General features: G+C 48.7%; 1 protein-coding gene across 4 annotated transcripts in view; it reads left to right on the forward strand.

Annotated features, from left to right (window-relative positions):
* Positions 1–16,622, forward strand: part of STPG1 (sperm tail PG-rich repeat containing 1) — a 253,375-nt gene that overhangs the window by 42,375 nt on the left and 194,378 nt on the right. For 2 of the 4 annotated variants that reach the window (XM_069221308.1, XM_069221309.1), the window contains 2 exons: positions 14,293–14,337; positions 15,593–15,703. The gene's annotated coding sequence lies outside the window, so the exon portion shown is untranslated. The remainder of the gene's footprint in view (positions 1–14,292; positions 14,338–15,592; positions 15,704–16,622) is intronic. The other 2 variants (XM_069221306.1, XM_069221307.1) reach the window with 1 other exon arrangement.

Raw genomic sequence — 16,622 nt, forward strand, 5'->3', positions numbered from 1 at the left:
AGCATGACGTTCCATCATTGCCCAGCGGGGCTGTGGCATCCTGGGCCCTCATGGGCTGTGACTCTGGTGGTGGTCTCTGGAGCAGTGACGATACTTGGGCCCTCCTGGGCTGTGACTCTGGACCAGTGATGATACTTGTGCCCTCCTGGGCTGTGACTCTGGCAGTGGTCTCTGGACCAGTGACGATACTTGGGCCCTCCTGGGCTGTGACTCTGGCGGTGGTCTCTGGACCAGTGACGCCACTTGTGCCCTCCTGGGCTGTGACTCTGGCGGTGGTCTCTGGACCAGTGACGATACTTGTGCCCTCCTGGGCTGTGACTCTGGCGGTGGTCTCTGGACCAGTGACGATACTTGGACCCTCCTGGGCTGTGACTCTGGCAGTGGTCTCTGGACCAATGACGACGGTGATGGCGGTTGTGTCTGGACCGCCGGATATGATGGCGCACTTCTCCGCTGTGACACTCACAACAGGCTGGACCTTCCCCACCTTTGTTGGAGTTACAGCTGACTCACCAATCGCCTTCGATCCCATGTCACTTGTTGTCCCACCAGGAGTCTTAAGATGGTCCCGTCGTCCACTCTCCATTTTCAGAGCCTTTACAGGGGGTGGGCTGCCAGTGCCTTGGCTCCGGGTCCTACTGCCTGCCCTGGTGGCCGGTGCACTCCAAAAACCTGGAACATGCACCACTGGTACTGGAGGCTTTTTGGCTGAGGCGCTACGACAGGACTGATGAATTGGAGGCGGGGTGGGGGCAAAAAGGTCAATTTGACAGAGGGACAGTTTCTGACAAACACTGGGATGGGTAGCTGGAGGGGGTCTGGGAGTGGAGGAAGAGGAGGTGGTTGTAGGAGGTGTCACTTTAGGTGTTTTGGGTGCAGGTGCAGGTACTGGAGGCTGTCGTGAGGTGGATGGATGTTGGGTGAGTGATTGCCGGCGTTTGTGTACTTTGGGAGGGGGCGTCACAGACACATTGGGAGAGGACACAGGGGACGTGTAAATGGCAGTGGAGGTGGTGAGTGCAGGTGAGCGGCTTGTGGTGCTGGGTGACCTGGTGCGAGTCCTAGTGCCTGTAGATGTGGTGCATGCAGGTGTGTGTAGACGAGACTGGGAGGGAGGAGGGAGAAGAGGAGGAGGGGGACACAGTGGAGACAGTGGATGTTGCTGTGTCTGTATGTGGGTGAGGCTTGCATGAGTGCCTGTGGTGTGTGTGGTGCCTATGTTTGCTTGAGCTACTTGTGTGTGTTGACTTGTGTGCATGCTGGTCTGTAGGTGTGCTTGGGATGGGCTGGGGTACAGGAGATTGGGTCTGGGTGGAGGAAATTGGAGGGGGGAGGCTAGACACAGGGACAATGGCTGCCATCAGTGCTGAGGCCAGAGATTGCAGGGTTCGCTGAAGGACAGCCTGACCAGAATGAATGCCCTCCAGGAATGCATTACCGTGTTGCAACTCTCGTTCTACACCCTGGATGGCATTCACAATGGTAGACTACCCAACAGTGAGTGACCTGAGGAGGTCAATGGCCTCCTCACTGAGGGCAGCAGGGGTGACTAGGGCAGGGCCTGAGGTGCCTGGGGCGAAGGTGATGCCCACCCTCCTGGGTGAGCGGGCACGGGGCGAACGCTGAGGGGCTGCTGGGAGGGTGATGCTGGTAGGGGAGGTGGCGGCTGTACCTGTAGAGGTGGGGGGCACAGATAGTGCCGCCACCACAAGGGAGCTGATTTTTTATTATTTATTAACATATAATTTTTATGTATCAGGCTTGTGTAAATATAAATTGTTTAATACTTAATTAAAAATCATGTTATGATGGTGTTTACCTCTGGTAAGGTTTGTTGGTTAGTGTGTAGGTAGCTAGGTGTTTTATATTAGGTATTTTGCTACTGATTACTCCTGATGTACTCATTTGCTGCTAATAAAGATTCTAACTTTAAATTGGAGCATGTTGTGTATTCTACTGTTTTTAAAATTTATTTTAGGGATATTTGGGGTTACTGATTGCTTGATTCTTAGTTGTTGGTATCTTTGAGCCTGATTGATACATTTGCTTATGTATACTCTGTTGCACCGGCGATGGAGTATACCTACTACAAATATGAAGGTCCTCCTGCCCGATTTGAATCCGGTCAGACATTCAGTTTGGCCACAGCAGAGACTAAGCTGTCTCTGGCGTGACCAAACTTCTCTGACGCAACTGGGAAGTAAGGGCCGTTGGAGAAATGGCTACATGTCTGCCCGACCAAATTGGATGGGCAGACAATGGGGGTCATTACAAGGTTGGTGGGCCACACTCCTGCGGACCCCATTACAACATCACCGCTGGGCCGGCGGGCGCAAACCTAGTTTACGCCCGCCGGCCCAGCGTGGATGCGGCCGCAACATAGGAGCCGGCTCCTAATGGAGCCGGCGGTGTTGCGGCCGTGCGACGGGTGCAGTAGCACCCATCGCGCTTTTCACTGTCTGCTGTGCAGACAGTGAAAAGCTGCACGGGCCCTGTTAGGGGGCCCCTGCACTGCCCATGCATGAAAAGAAAAAATGAATACTCTGTGCTACAGGGCTGTGTCCTCCTGCTTCAGCCCCGTAGCACAGACTAATATGCTTTACCAGGAATCCCGTCAAGATGGTTCCTGGCAATGCTATTATGATTTAAAGCCTGCTTGGCCCGGGCATTTATAAATGAGGTGGGTGGCCTATCCACCATGGGAACAGAGGGCCAGATGTAGCAAACGATTGCGACTCGCAAACGGGCCGAATCGCAATTTGCAACAGTGCAAAATCGGAAATGGGATGCAAAAAGCCCATTTCCGACTTGCAAAAAGCAATGGGACCCGTTTGCGAGTCGCATCCGGTGCGATCCCATTTTGCGACCCACAAATTGCAAGTCGCAATTTGCGAGTCGCAACCCATATGCAATTGCAACTCGCAAATTGCGACTAGTCGCAAAAAGCCCAGTTTGCATGTCCCATTTACCACTAACTCAGAGCAGGTGGTAAACATTACCAAAGTATAAAAGGGGACCCAGAAGGCATCTGGGTTACTCAAGATGGCGGAGATATACCTGATAGCAGTGAGGAGGAGAGTCTACGCAGCCCAGCAGAGGAGGAGGAGGGGCCACAGACAGGAGAAGATATATAGAACCAGGCAGACTCTTTTTCAGCAAACTGAAGAGGAGATCTATGACAAATACCGCCTTAGCAGCGCAGCCATTCTAGAATTAATAGATTTACTGAAACCACAGCTAGAACACAAGACTCTGCGTGGCTGCGCCATCCCTACGCATGTGCAAGTACTATGCGCACTGCACCTCTTGGCCTCAGGGAGCTATCAGGGGGTCATTGCCGTGGCAGGTGGGGTATCCCAAAGTGCAGTGTCAAGGTTCCTCAGGCCATTCCTAGATGCCTTAGTCACGCACATGTCTCACTTCATATACTTACCAAGGAATGAGGCAGAAATTAACAGCACCAAGCTGGACTTTTACCGCATTGCCCACTTTCCTCATGTCATAGGGTGTGTAGATGGGACACACATTCAAATATGCCCCCCTGCTAATCTGGAACACATTTTCCGCAACAGGAAGTGTACCCACTCACTCAACATACAGGTTGTTTGTGATGCCCATTATGTCATCACGGACATCGTAGCTAAGTTTCCTGGCACTACCCATGACTCATACATTTTTAGGCATAGTGGGATACATCAACGCCTGGAACGTGGGGAATTTGGAGACGGTTACCTCCTAGGTAGAGCCACAGACACTTGCAGACATACACACAGGTCACTGTGCACGACTATCTGGACTTCCTAACAGTGTACTTTTGTGCCCAACAGGTGACAGTGCATATGCTCTCAGGCCTTGGATCATGACTCAGTTTTTAACACCCAGAACTGAATCAGAGAGGCAATACAACAGTGCGCATAAGAGGACCAGGAACCTGATCGAGCGCACCTTCGGACTGCTGAAGGCAAGATTCAGATGCCTCCACCGCAGTGGAGGCGCCCTCCAATACACCCCCATTACCGCTTTCAAAATTGTGGTCGCATGCGCCATCCTCCACAACATAGCCACCCGACGTGGGCTACCTCTCACCCCTGCAGACCCAGATCCTGATGATGAAGAGCAAGAACAACCACATCGCCATCATGGGGATAGGAGTCTAGCTAATCAAGGCAGACTGAGACGGGACCACATTGCAACGCAATATTTTGGACGGTACGTGTCAACTCCCACCATACTCACCTATTAACCAAAAACTCCATTTGTTAAGTGGAACAAAAATAACTGTTTTATTAATGTCATGAAGAAACTATATACAAGTTGAAATTGTCCATGGGCAGGAAAATGCCAACCAGTCATGTGGCACATTAACGCCATGTGCCACATTAATCTGTCCTGGCTGTTATCTATGATCTCCTGCCCCTCCTGCCAGCCTGGCTGGTCCCTGCTGCGTCCATGGTGCTGTGCCTACCACTCCTCAGCACCCTACTGTCAGTGGCAGAGACACTGCTCACTGTTGAGCCCTCCTCACTGTCTTGGGGTGTTTCCCTGGTGGCCCTCAACATCTCCCGTGTCTCCATAAGTTCAACTATGTGGGTGAGACGTCCCAGGCCCCTGGCAACATCCCCAGCAAAATGGCCCATCTCTATTTGCAGGCCAACTGTCCTCCTCGACAGGCCTGTTGTATTGATGGCTAGCCTGCCGATCGATGTGGCCATCCTGTCCAGTCTTAGCATTATCTGGCGATCTCTGCGCCGCCCAGCCTCTGCCTGGCCCAGCAGTCCGGCCGCCAGTTCCCTGATGGCAAGGGCAATGTCCCCAGTGTTCTGGCACATCTGGTCCATGCGTCTGTTGAGGTGCTGCATGCTTGCATGGTTGTGTCTAACAAAGCGATGCAGCACACCACTAATCCTGCCCAATGTTCTGTTCTGCAGGCGCTGACCCCGCAGCAGATGTGCCTCACTGCTGGTTGGAGGAAGTATCCCGGATCCAGATGGTCTTGCCCTGCCCCGCCTGCGCAGCGGTGGCTGCCCTGTGCTCACACCTGTATCCTCCCTGCCTGTTGCTGGGGCAGCTCCTGGCGTGATTGTTGCAGCAGGCGTTACCACTGCAGGAATGCTGCTGACTGTGCAGGTGGGGGTGCTGGCGGGTCCTGGGGTGTCCTCCTGGGCCTGGGTGGTTGGGGTGTTGTGGGTGTCTTGCTGGAGACCTGTGGGACATGGGGAACACACTGTCAGTGTCTAGTATCTATTGCACAATTCCTAATAAACATTTGCCTTTGAACTGCCTCTTTGACTACATTTCCCATAATGCATCATTCTGGCTTTTTCTACCCTGAAATGGAGCTAATTTGGTTGTGCATGCACCTGTGTACATGGTGGGTGGGGTATGACATTGATAGGGGTACAGGCTTATCACATGGTACTCACCGGTTGATGTGCTGGGCTCTGAGGTGTCCAGGTCCCCAAATCCACACACTGCCTCCTGCTCAAATGTTTCCTCAACCCTTTCTTCCAGGGGTGTGGGTGGTGGCACAGATGATGGTCCCCCTCCAGTGCCTCTCATCTCCCGGAGCCTTTCTGCCACCCTCTCCTTGGTCCGGGAGCGGAGGTCATACCACCTCTTCTTTATGTCCTCAATTGTCCTGTGGCTCACACCCAGGGAATTAATTTTTTCTTGCATGTCCTGACAGAATTTCTTTTTGGTTGCCTCAGGAACAGTGAGGGCTGCTCTCCCAAAGAGCTCATCATGGTGCTGACAGCATTCCTCAGTCAGCACCTCCAGCTCCCTCTCAGAAAATTAGATTTTTCTTTTTCGTGGGGTTCCCTCCATGGCTGCTGCTGCTTGTTCAGTGTGAAGACTGGCAGTTATAAAAGGGTGTGGTCCTGCCTCCTCCCAGGTGTATTTGTTAACTTCCTGGCTGTGATGTCATCATCATGTGCCAGGAAGTGTTTCCCGAGTGTTCTGGTATGCTTTCTGGAGTGTTCTGCTGCACCTGCAAGCAATTTTGAAGGTAATCGCAATTTGCGACACCCACTCGCTAATTGCGAGTTCGTTTTTTGCACACTCGCAAACAGCGACCTCCCAAACTGCGGACTCGCACACAGCGTTGCGAGTCCGGCTGCGAGTCGCAAAATCGGATCGCTTTTTTTTCTGACATTCCAATTTGCGACTCGCATTTTGCGACTCGCATCAACTCGCAAAATGCGAGTCGCAATTTTTATTTTTGCTACATCTGGCCCAGAGTAATTTACTTCCGTTCAATGGCGGAATAACAGGCGTCTGCTGTAAATTAAATTGGCCCTCTGTTCATTTTGCAGGGCTTCTATGAATTTGTAGATTTTAGGTTGGATTCTCTGTAGTGTGGCTTGCATCCTTCTACTGCATTTTGTGCATCCTTCTACTGCATTGTTGGTTTTGGCTACTCGAGCCATAGTGCTGTCCTAGATATCATGGTATTTGGAATTTGGGTTGGCGTCTGTGTCCAGAGTTGTTCAACTTGCCAACCCAAGTGTCTTCAAAGTAGTGCATTAGGGGACTTAGGGCCTGGTCTTGCAACCACCATGCCTTTGTCCGCAGTCAGACCACTGCCCTCCAACAGATTACAATGCTGTTGGAAATCTGGCTCCAAGACTGGTGCTGGACAGCTGCCAATGCCAAGACTCCTGTCTGCCCTGCAAAAGTCAGCAGAAAGGGAATAAAAGGGGTGAAAATTCACCTTTTTTCAGGGTTCCAAAGCATCATGTATGTGTCCAGGTCCCTCCTGTGTGGCTGCCACCTGGCCACAATGCTCTACACCCCTGTTGTCCCCAGTATCTAAGCTAGGATACACTGTAACTTCTCCTATGCATGTTATGTTTGCGAACAGTCTGTGAAGTTAAACATACAGTGACACATACATTAAACATGTCTACATGCACTTTACTACACTTACAGAACATATACATGTTTCTTGATTGCACACCTTGTACTTACCTTTCTTTTCTGCAGAACCCCTCTACTTTGTTCGTACTTTGCCACAACAGAGCCCGCCGGCCCGCCAGAAACCTCTTAATATGGTGGGGTGGGACAGCTGAGGCTGTTTGGCAGTCCAACTGCCAAAGTCATAATCAGGCCCTTAGTTTGTGTTTGTTTTGGATGTAAAATGGACTTTCCATTAGTAAGTTGTAGTTGTTAGCTACCCCTGTTAAAGAGACATATGCTAGTGCTATGAGGTATTCGTATTTCAAAGGCAAACTGGTTGTTTGTTGCAATTCTACACTTAGTGCAGATAGTTGGGGATGTCTCCAAATGATTTAATTAAAATCATAGTAACAGCTTTGATTTCTTGTCTGTGGGTATAGTTTAAGTAATGTTTGTATCATGATGTGATCAAAGTCAATTATTATTTTATGTGGGGAGTAGCTTGTGATCATTTTTATCTGGTTTACTAGTTCGTAATAAGTACTGTTTTTTTATTAGGTAGCAATGTATATGTGAGGAGTATTATTTATTAGGTAGCAAGGTATCTGGGAGGAGTATGTTAGGGTTTTGATATTCACCATGTATGTTTTATATCTGAGTGAATGGTCTAGGGCACATTTTGAATGTTCCGTCCATCATCCAATATTTGGCAGTGTTTTGAAGTGGGTATAGCTGGTAGCTGTCCTGTGATGTTTTCAAGTATTTTAGAGAGTACATAATTTAGAATTGTAGTAGTGGGCTCTTGGGAACTAGTGCTTGCCTCCTTTAAATCTTGAAGTGTATACCTTACTTCGATTTTAGTGGCAGTTGGGAAGTAATTGTGTTTTCTATTATTAATAACAACATTAGTTTTTTAGGGGGCTGGCTAGCCGCACATGGAGCCGGACACAAACTTCTGAAGCTCTGCACCAACGGCCCTCTGGATGGCCTTCATCCTGTAATTTGGGAAGCGCCAAGTGACCTCCCCAGTGACAGAAGCCCCCCTGGCCCATTGAAGGGGCCGAGAGAGACCGTTCAGGGAGCGCTTTAGGTATCGGGCATGAGACTGCTGTGGCCCTGCGGCATGGTCAACATGGTGTTGGCTCTGAGATAGTCCACATGACAAACACCTGAGGCACCAGCAGCCCAAACGGTGAGCAAAATCAGGGCAGACCTGTGGGGCAGGAGAGACGTGGGCTGGGACCCGCAAAGAGGGATTAAAGCAGTAGACAACAACGAGCAGCAAGCTGGCCTCCCGCGGGACTACAGTGAGGGGAGCCGCCCGAGTGACACAGAATGGCCAGGTTGGAGGCAGGGACTGCCGTGAGACCATGATTGAAGACGGTGAGGCTTATGTACCCGGGGGCCCCTTGGGGCCCCCTGGGGCCCCCTGGGGGTGATTACGTCCCTCCCCCTTGATGATTGGGGATACTAAGGCCGCAATAGAAAATAATATTAACTCTGTTGCTTTTGACTCAGGACTCCTGTGAGTGGACCACAAAAAACTGGCTGACAAAGTGGGCAAGATAGAATCCTCTGTGGTGCATCTACAGCCTGCTGCCAGAGACAGTGAGAAACAGATACAATCCTTTCATCAATCTGTGGCGCTTCTACAGTAGAGGGTGGAAGATGCAGAGGGACGGTCATGACGCAACAACGTGCAAGTAGTGGGCCTATCAGAGTAGGCAGAAGGCCCCAGTGCAAAATTGTACAGGGAGGACTGGCTGCTGAAGGTGGTCATAGAGGGCAAGGCATCCAGGCTGTTCATGGTGAAAAGAGCCCATATGGCGGTGAGGGGACTGCAACAACTGCCCCCCCCCAAGACCAGTAGCAGTAGGGCTCTTTAACTTTTGCAACAGAGGACGACATCCTGCAACACACCCACACACATGGGCCTTGACAAGTGGAGCGGGGTACAGTGAACATATACCCAGATTATACTCAGGCAGACCAACGTCATAGTGAGTCTTTCATACAGTGAAATAGCAGCTACGCACTTTGAACTTAAAGTATGCACTCTTCTACCCAGCCACACTGCGGATTATAGACCAAGACTGCTCCAACTTTCCAAATTTAGCGGGGGAAGCGTGGACATGGTTGGAGGGGAGGGGCTGTAGGAGGCCGGACAGGCAGGATTCCTGTGAACATGATGGGGCTGGCAAGTACCTATGTCATGGCAAGAACCACACAGCAGATCAAAAGCAGCCCCAACGAAAGATCAGGCGAAATCAGAGAGGGCTAAAGTGGTGCAGACATTGCAGAAGGATCTCTACCTCCTCACAACCAGTAGGTGGGCAGAATTGGAGCAGTCTGCAGAAGGTGCGGGAGCCAGCACGACAAGCTTGCAACGGAGTGGAAACGAGGAGGACTTGCCTAAAGTGATGCCCATAAAGGCAGACTTATTAATCAGAAGATGGTGCTCTCGATTTGACTCTGGGGTCTGGTAAGAAGGTAGTCATGCCTAGTCATGTATACGCAGGGGGCACACCCAACGGGATCAGTTGATGGGCCTCCTAGTGGTAACAACAGGTTACAACTCGCAAAGAGAGACTTCTGTATGGTTTTTTCCTTTGGCTATGGTTCTGATACTGGAGCAACATGCATCTTGGGAATTACGGAAGTGGGTAGTTCTGAGCCCGCAGGGTGGGGAGAATTACGGGGGTGAAATTTGTTTCAGGCCATGCGTGTTAGGATGTGAGTCCTGGCAGTTAAGGACTGCTAAAATGGGCAGTGATCTAGGCACAATGTGGGAAGCACGACACAAGGGAGCCCGCGCCAAGGCCTAACCCTGAAGATTCTCTCCTGGAATGTTAATGGTCTGGGCGATAAACTCAAGAGAGGGGTAAAGAGAAAATACCTATTGAGACATGACTCTGACGTGGTTCTGTTACAAGAAACTCATCTTGTGGATAACAATTGTGGGCTCTTGGGCCGAAGTAGATACACCCTACTGCCACATGCAGGTTTCTTAGGGGCTATCGGGGAGTGGGAGCCCTGGACCGTAGATCTCTTCAGCTGGATTTCCGCAACACAGGACAGATGACATATGGCCCAGTACTGGTGATGTTATGGTAAAGATCTGGTTCCGAGTTTTTGGTACTTCCTCCTGGTCTACACAGCCTGAATAGAGCCTGAAACCCCTGGTTACGTGGGTGGTGGAAATCTTGGATGCGCTGATTATAGTTGGAGGCGATCTTAATTTTACACTACTGGGGGACTTAGATAGGGTTACAAGAACTGGGGAGCAACCAAAGTCAGATACGTGGTTGGCCACCTTCACGGAGGCATTGGTCTTGCAGGTCCTTGGAGAACTACGCACCGAAAAGGACGACAATACTACTACACGCCCATCTCTATGGGAACCCTGTCAAGGTTAGCTTACCTCCTGGTGCCTAAGCACCAGATGGACAGATTCATTCATTGACCTCTCTCTAATGGGAAATCTAGGATCACTCACCCCTGAATACCGTACTTCAAATAGGCCTTCCAGAGTTGAGGGGGATGTGATGGCTGGGCCCGTGGGAGCTCGAGGATGATAATGCTAGATGCCTGCTGGTAGCAGCCATGGAATGCTACTTCACAGAAAACGAGGACTCTGTGCAATCTGAGATGTGCTTGTGGAAGACTTACTAAATTGTACTGAAGGGACAAATAATATTGGATGTAGGAGGCAAGAGACAGAAGAGGGAGTGCACATTGTTTTATAGCGGCTCAGCACAATGAGGTATGTCCAGATATGCGTCACTGCGGCTTCATGCACATATGGCACAGCGGGGCTGACATGATTTTTTTAATTTACCGTTCTGTGATACTCGTCTTAGAACTGTACATTTGTCAATTTAAAAAAAAAAGCTATTTAAACGTGCATTTAAAAAAATAAGTGGTCCGGAAGAAAATGGCAGTTACCAGGCCCTACAAAAAGTATAAAAAGTAATTTTTTAAGTAAAGCCCTGCTTGACAAGGTCGAGGTAACAACAACAGAGGGGCATATTTAAACATTTTAAAAAAACAGTGGCCCAGCAGCAATTAGCATCTTCTGGACCATACTAAAAAGTGTAAAATCACATCTTTTTTTAAATATCATCTTGTGAGGGGCCGACGAGCAACAACGAAGGAGCAAACTTATGCTTGCACAAAAGTGCATTAAAAAAAAAAAAGAGTAGCCGGGGCGCAAATGGTAACTGTCGGCCCCTACAAAAAATGTACAAAGAAAATTCTATTCGTAGACCACGACAGAAGAGGCAGGGGAGCAACAACAGAGTAGAGCTTGCAAGAAAAGTGAACACAAGGTAGATTAATGGGGAGCAACAAAAGCGATTGAGGCAGGAAGGATGGGGGATATAAAAAAATGCCACAGAGGGTTGGTGGAAGCCATGGACAAGCTGGGGCTGGGAGAGGAGAAAGAAACAGAGCGCCTAGGAGGTAGTTGGGGGAGGGAGGCATAAGCTAGAAAACACATGCACTGTCATGGAGTACTAAAAGGAAAAAAAGTAGCTCTCTGAATGTGACTATATGTCATCCAATTTTTGAAGATTTGCCATTGTTTCACTCACCATATACTCAGCCCAAAATTGGCCCTAAGTACCTTTCTAAAAAGTGTGTAGAGTTGAGTTTCAGTGTTTTTGGCTTGCTTTGATCTTTAATGATGAGTCAACATTTAAAATGTGCACCAGCAATGTAGACTTGCAGGTGAAGGAATTATTCAACACGGTCGGCCTCTGTGGCTCTGCATAGAGTGCAGAAACTCACCGTTATTGGCCTCTCAGTTAATATAGAAAGACCTGTTTTGTAGAAAGAGTGGTTTATGTAAGATATACCCAGTTCGTGTTTTAACTGGCTATTACTATGGTCCACAGTAGCTCTGTATTTTTATTTCTTATTTTATAGTTTTAATTCAGGTTGTACCACAGAATTAAGAGCTTTAAAGTATTGAGGCGAGCTGGCTTCAGGATTGCCACAAAAAGACGAAAGTACAATTTACTTCGGTTTTAGGCCTGGGACAGAGTACTCAAGCTGACTGCAGAGTTAAAAAGCAGAAACATGAAAGAGCACTAGAGTTTAGAGGAGAAATCCCGTAGTGTGACCGGCTTGTCAGGGGTCCCAATGCAAAGAAGAAAATAGGCCTTCTGACTGCTGTTTGAATAATATACTGTAATATAGCAATAATTAGGGTTCAGTGGGCCCCCACGCCTCTGGCCCCCGGTGCCACTGCACTAGCTGCACCAATTGAAGTTGTGCCCCTGAAGAAATGGGCCAGGAGAGTATGGCTCCAATTTCAGGCAGAAACGACTAACAGAATTTGAATGAAAGAACAATCTTACCAAGGCTTGAGGATGGAGAATACTGATCAGAAATGCGTCACTCAGGATCCATGGCGGGCAGCAGTGCCAAAGCCAAGAGAAACTGAAGGCTGGAAACAAATCTTAAGTTTCGCTGCAGAGCCTGGTTGACTGAAGACCAACTCAGGAGACTAGACACAGATATGTTGTTGATTAGAGCTTAGAGACAAGCTGGTGCCAGAATGAGACAGGAGGTTGGACACTTAGGAGATCAGGCTCAAGGAGAGCACCCAACTGACAGGCTTTCAAGACAAGCTGCGGCAGGGGCCTGACTCTGAAACAAGAGCTTAATTGTGACATCACAGCTTGTCTATTGTGAGTGTGGGATGTAGGAGCTGATGTCAAAGACAGTCTGTTCACATTGTCAACTACATGTGATGGGCGCATGGAGCAGGACAGAGGTCTACAGAAACATGCCACAGTAGTTGTTTTATTTAAAGAACAAAGCAGTTTAGATCTGTTGTGCCCAGTTCTTGCTTATCAGTATATCCATCAGCACATTCAAACCAGTGTGGGATTTCTATGTTTTGGTTGTTTTGGGACACAAACCATCGAAACCTAAATGCGTATATTGTATTTGTTTATTTGGAACTGGAAAACAAATGTCTCATAGCATCCAAGATGGAGGGTCGGATATCACAGGAAGTGAGTAAAGTAATGGTGGTGTGCTGGCAGACATTGGAACTCTTCTTCGGGAAGTGAATCTGCAGGTGTTATGGATGGGTTCTTTGCTGAAATAGCCATGGGAGTTGCAGTCTCCCATGTATGGCACTAGTCTTGGAGGCACAGTGTGGAGCACGTAGTTAGAAGCCAAGACCTCCTTTGCATGGTGGCATTGTGAAGTAGAGACAAGGATGGTACATTTCACCTTGCACCCATGTCCGGACCCGGGGTCAAGAAATATAGGCTGGCAAGACCATCTGGATTTTCAGGATTACACTGGATCGCCAACATTAGATACCTAGACAAACTCGTTTACATAGGAAAATGGCTCCTTTTTTGTAGTTGCAAGTTGCACATCCAAACAGGATGCAATATGCACACATGTCCAACAGGGAGCCGAGGTCCTCACACCCCGAGTCAGAAGCCTCATTACGACTTTGGCAGTCCCACCACAGGACCGCCCGAGCTGCAGGGAGGATGCTACTGTCATACCAGTGGCATCTCCCCAAGCGTATTACAATGTTCCCACCGAGTTGACTGGTGGGAACATTGTATTATGCGTTCCTGCTGGGCTGACCAGCAGGAACAATGCTATGACATTGGCCTCAGCTCCTTTATGGGAGCCGAGGACAATATCGTAGCACGCCAGCACCATCTGAATGCACACTGTCTTGGCAGGGGGGCCCCCGGCACTGGCCGAGGTCCTTGCCATGGAAAGGCTGGCAGAAATCTGAATTGTAATCAACCAGGTGGCACTAAGTTCAGCGCCGCCATGGCTGAATACAACTCAGACAGTTGTCTGGCCGTCAGGAACTATGTTCCTGGGGGGGGAGGAGGACAGCGGTCCCCTGGCAGGCCCAATCGCCAGGGTTGTAACATGATGATCGGACTGACTGGAGTGCAGCAGACCAACCGCAACTGCGAGTGTGAAATGAGGCCCTAAGTCACTAACAGTTTGTACATGCAGGGCACACAGAACCTTCTCACTGCCCACACTCCACAACATCATCAGCACTCACTGAATCATGACCAGGCAAACACCCAGGGATACAATACCTCTCCTTATTCATGAGACATCACCCATCCCTATTCAACACAACACAGTGGTCCCAATTCACAAAGGTAAACTTAGACTGTAGTGAATCCTAGCTTGTTTTAATGGGATACAGGAGTGTGGTTGGCTGGGTTTAAGGACGACACGAAGCTCTAGGTTAGATTCCGAATGTGCTTTATTGAAGAATATTGTGGAGTGAATAATAAATCTTTCTCAGTCTTTCTTGTATTGTTTCCTGGATAGCTTCTGTTTCGTTTCCCTGGATCTTCACCTCTTCTGTGGTCTTTTCCTCTCTTTCAGGGCTCCCAGGAAGCGCATGTGTGGAGAAGAACAAGAGAAGTATCGGTAAGTGTTTTTTTCTCTGTCTGTCTCTTTTTCCTTTTCTACACCTTATTTTCCTTCCTCCTCTGTCTTTCATATGTCTTGCTATCTCTCTTTCTTTCTCTGTTCCGGTTGTAGCTGTGTACTCTGTTTCTCTCTTTCCGTTGTCTCTTCCCTCTATAGGATTCTGTGTCTCTTTTCCTCTTCTACTATTTTCTGCTATACAGGCTTTCCCTTAATTCTCGTAGCCTCTCCTTTCCTTTTACTGAACCTCTCTGTCTTTCATGGATTCCTTCCACTTACAGCTACTTCTCCTTGCTATGCTGCTGTTTAGTTTCTTTTCCGCTGAGGCCCTTTATCCAGGTGATGCAACTACTGTGTTGCTTTGTATTGTAGTATTTCTATACCCCTGGGTGTTCTTTTAGTGAGTGTATGCCCTTCAAAGTGTCCTTATTTCCTTCTCCTTTTTTTGTCCCCGCCACCCACTCCCCCTTGCTTTATTTTCCCTGCTCCTCCTGTCCTCCCACCCCTGTGGTTCCCCTCAGTTAGGTAAGGAAACGCACCTGATTGTGCCAAGCTTCTCTAGAAGCATGGTGGGGGTTCCTCGTTCCGCCTCCCGGGACACCGCGAAGTTCGTTCGTCCGCCTGCCTCCTCCTCGTCTTCTTCTCTCCTTCGGGAAGGTGTCCGCTCTCCAACGACGCCACTCCCCTCTCCCTCCTGGTCGCGCGCCTCTCGTTTTCGGGACCCCGGCTTTTCTTCCTTTCTGGTTTCCGCGGTTCCGCTTCCTGGTCCCTGCGTCACGGCCGTCAGGGACAGCTGATTGGTTCCTGCCCCCGGACATTCCCGAGCACCTGGGGCAGTGTCAGCACCATTCGATGTTGTGTGCGGGCTGTCTCGGGTCAGCCCGTCACAAGGAGTTAGCTTAGCCTTTGGCTTGCAGACTCGTGCCCCCGTCACCCAGTGACTTTTACCCTACTTATTTTGCTCTGTTTTAGCGCATTTATTTAATTAAATCTTTTAAGATGGCTGCCTTGTTTTTAGTTAGGCCCATGTTTTAGTTTGCGTTATCAGTGCCACCGCACTAAGGCGTCAATATCAAGTGACAAAGATAAACAAACTGCAGGTGTTCACTTCAGGTACTTTCCCTCTTCACGCTTTTGAGGGAATTGTTTATATAATTTACCGCCCCAAGCATGCCTTGTTATCTATTGTTTGGGAACAAACCTATGTCAGGGGTCCAAGTAGGTCTGTATAAATATTCCTCACTTAAACCAATAGTCAGAGGGATTCGGACCAGATGCCATCGCTGCTATCGAAGCTGCACGTCGCCTTGAAGCTGATCCAGTCTTCGTGTCCTTCCAGAGTCTGAGCTAGAGACCTCATTCAAAGGTAACAAGTGTTGGGGGCTCTTCTCATGGACATGGCATTGGCAGATTAGGTTTAACATACCTAGCTCTCTTTTAGGTTAGAGGTTAGGCCTATCATGCTAGGGTATTAGGACATATTACACATTCCATGTCTTTTCATGTTTTTGCAAAATGGTGGAGGTCTTTTTTATTAATGACTCTTGCCTTTACCATTCTGTTTCATGCACTGTTAATTATCCTAATCATTGCAGCCCATGCAACTTATCACAGACAGCTAAATAAAACCTATGGAAAGTTTACTGCATCTTCTTAATTGCCTGTGTTTAACTGAGACATGGTGTTTATATGAGAAAGGGGTAATCTCCGCTTAACCACGACATTCCCTGAGATGTCACACTCTTGAGTCCTTGTGTAAAGGCTGCCACAAGTCACCTTTTACTGTTTGGGTTTCTGGTGAGGTGCTGCTTGTGAGCCAGAAAGGATAGGATGACAGTTGCGACTTGTAGGACTGGCATAGTCACCTATAGACATAAATACTGTCATCCTTAAACCAGCAGTCTTGCCTAGAGCAAGAGTCCAACTACGACAAGAACTGAAGATTAAGTTTAGACTTGAAGTCTAACTTTAGACCAGAAGTCTAAGTTAGACCTGAAGTCCAACTTTAGACATGAAGTCTAACTTTAGACCTAAATTCTAAGTTAGACATGAAGTCTAACTTTGGACCTGAAGTTTGAGTTACAACTGAAGTCTAAACAGACTTCAGGTCTAAAGTTTGACTTCAGGTCTAAAGTTTGACTTCAGGTCTAAAGCTAGTCTTCAGGTCTGAACTTATACTTCAGGTCTAAGTTTACCTTTGTAAATAGGGCCCAAAGACAGGAAACTTAAAACATAACTTTTCATCTGTGTGCAGACCGAACCCAAACACCCTCTACCTGCATTGT

The sequence above is a fragment of the Pleurodeles waltl genome, chromosome 3_1, assembly GCF_031143425.1.
Source record: "Pleurodeles waltl isolate 20211129_DDA chromosome 3_1, aPleWal1.hap1.20221129, whole genome shotgun sequence".
NCBI lineage: Eukaryota > Metazoa > Chordata > Amphibia > Caudata > Salamandridae > Pleurodeles > Pleurodeles waltl.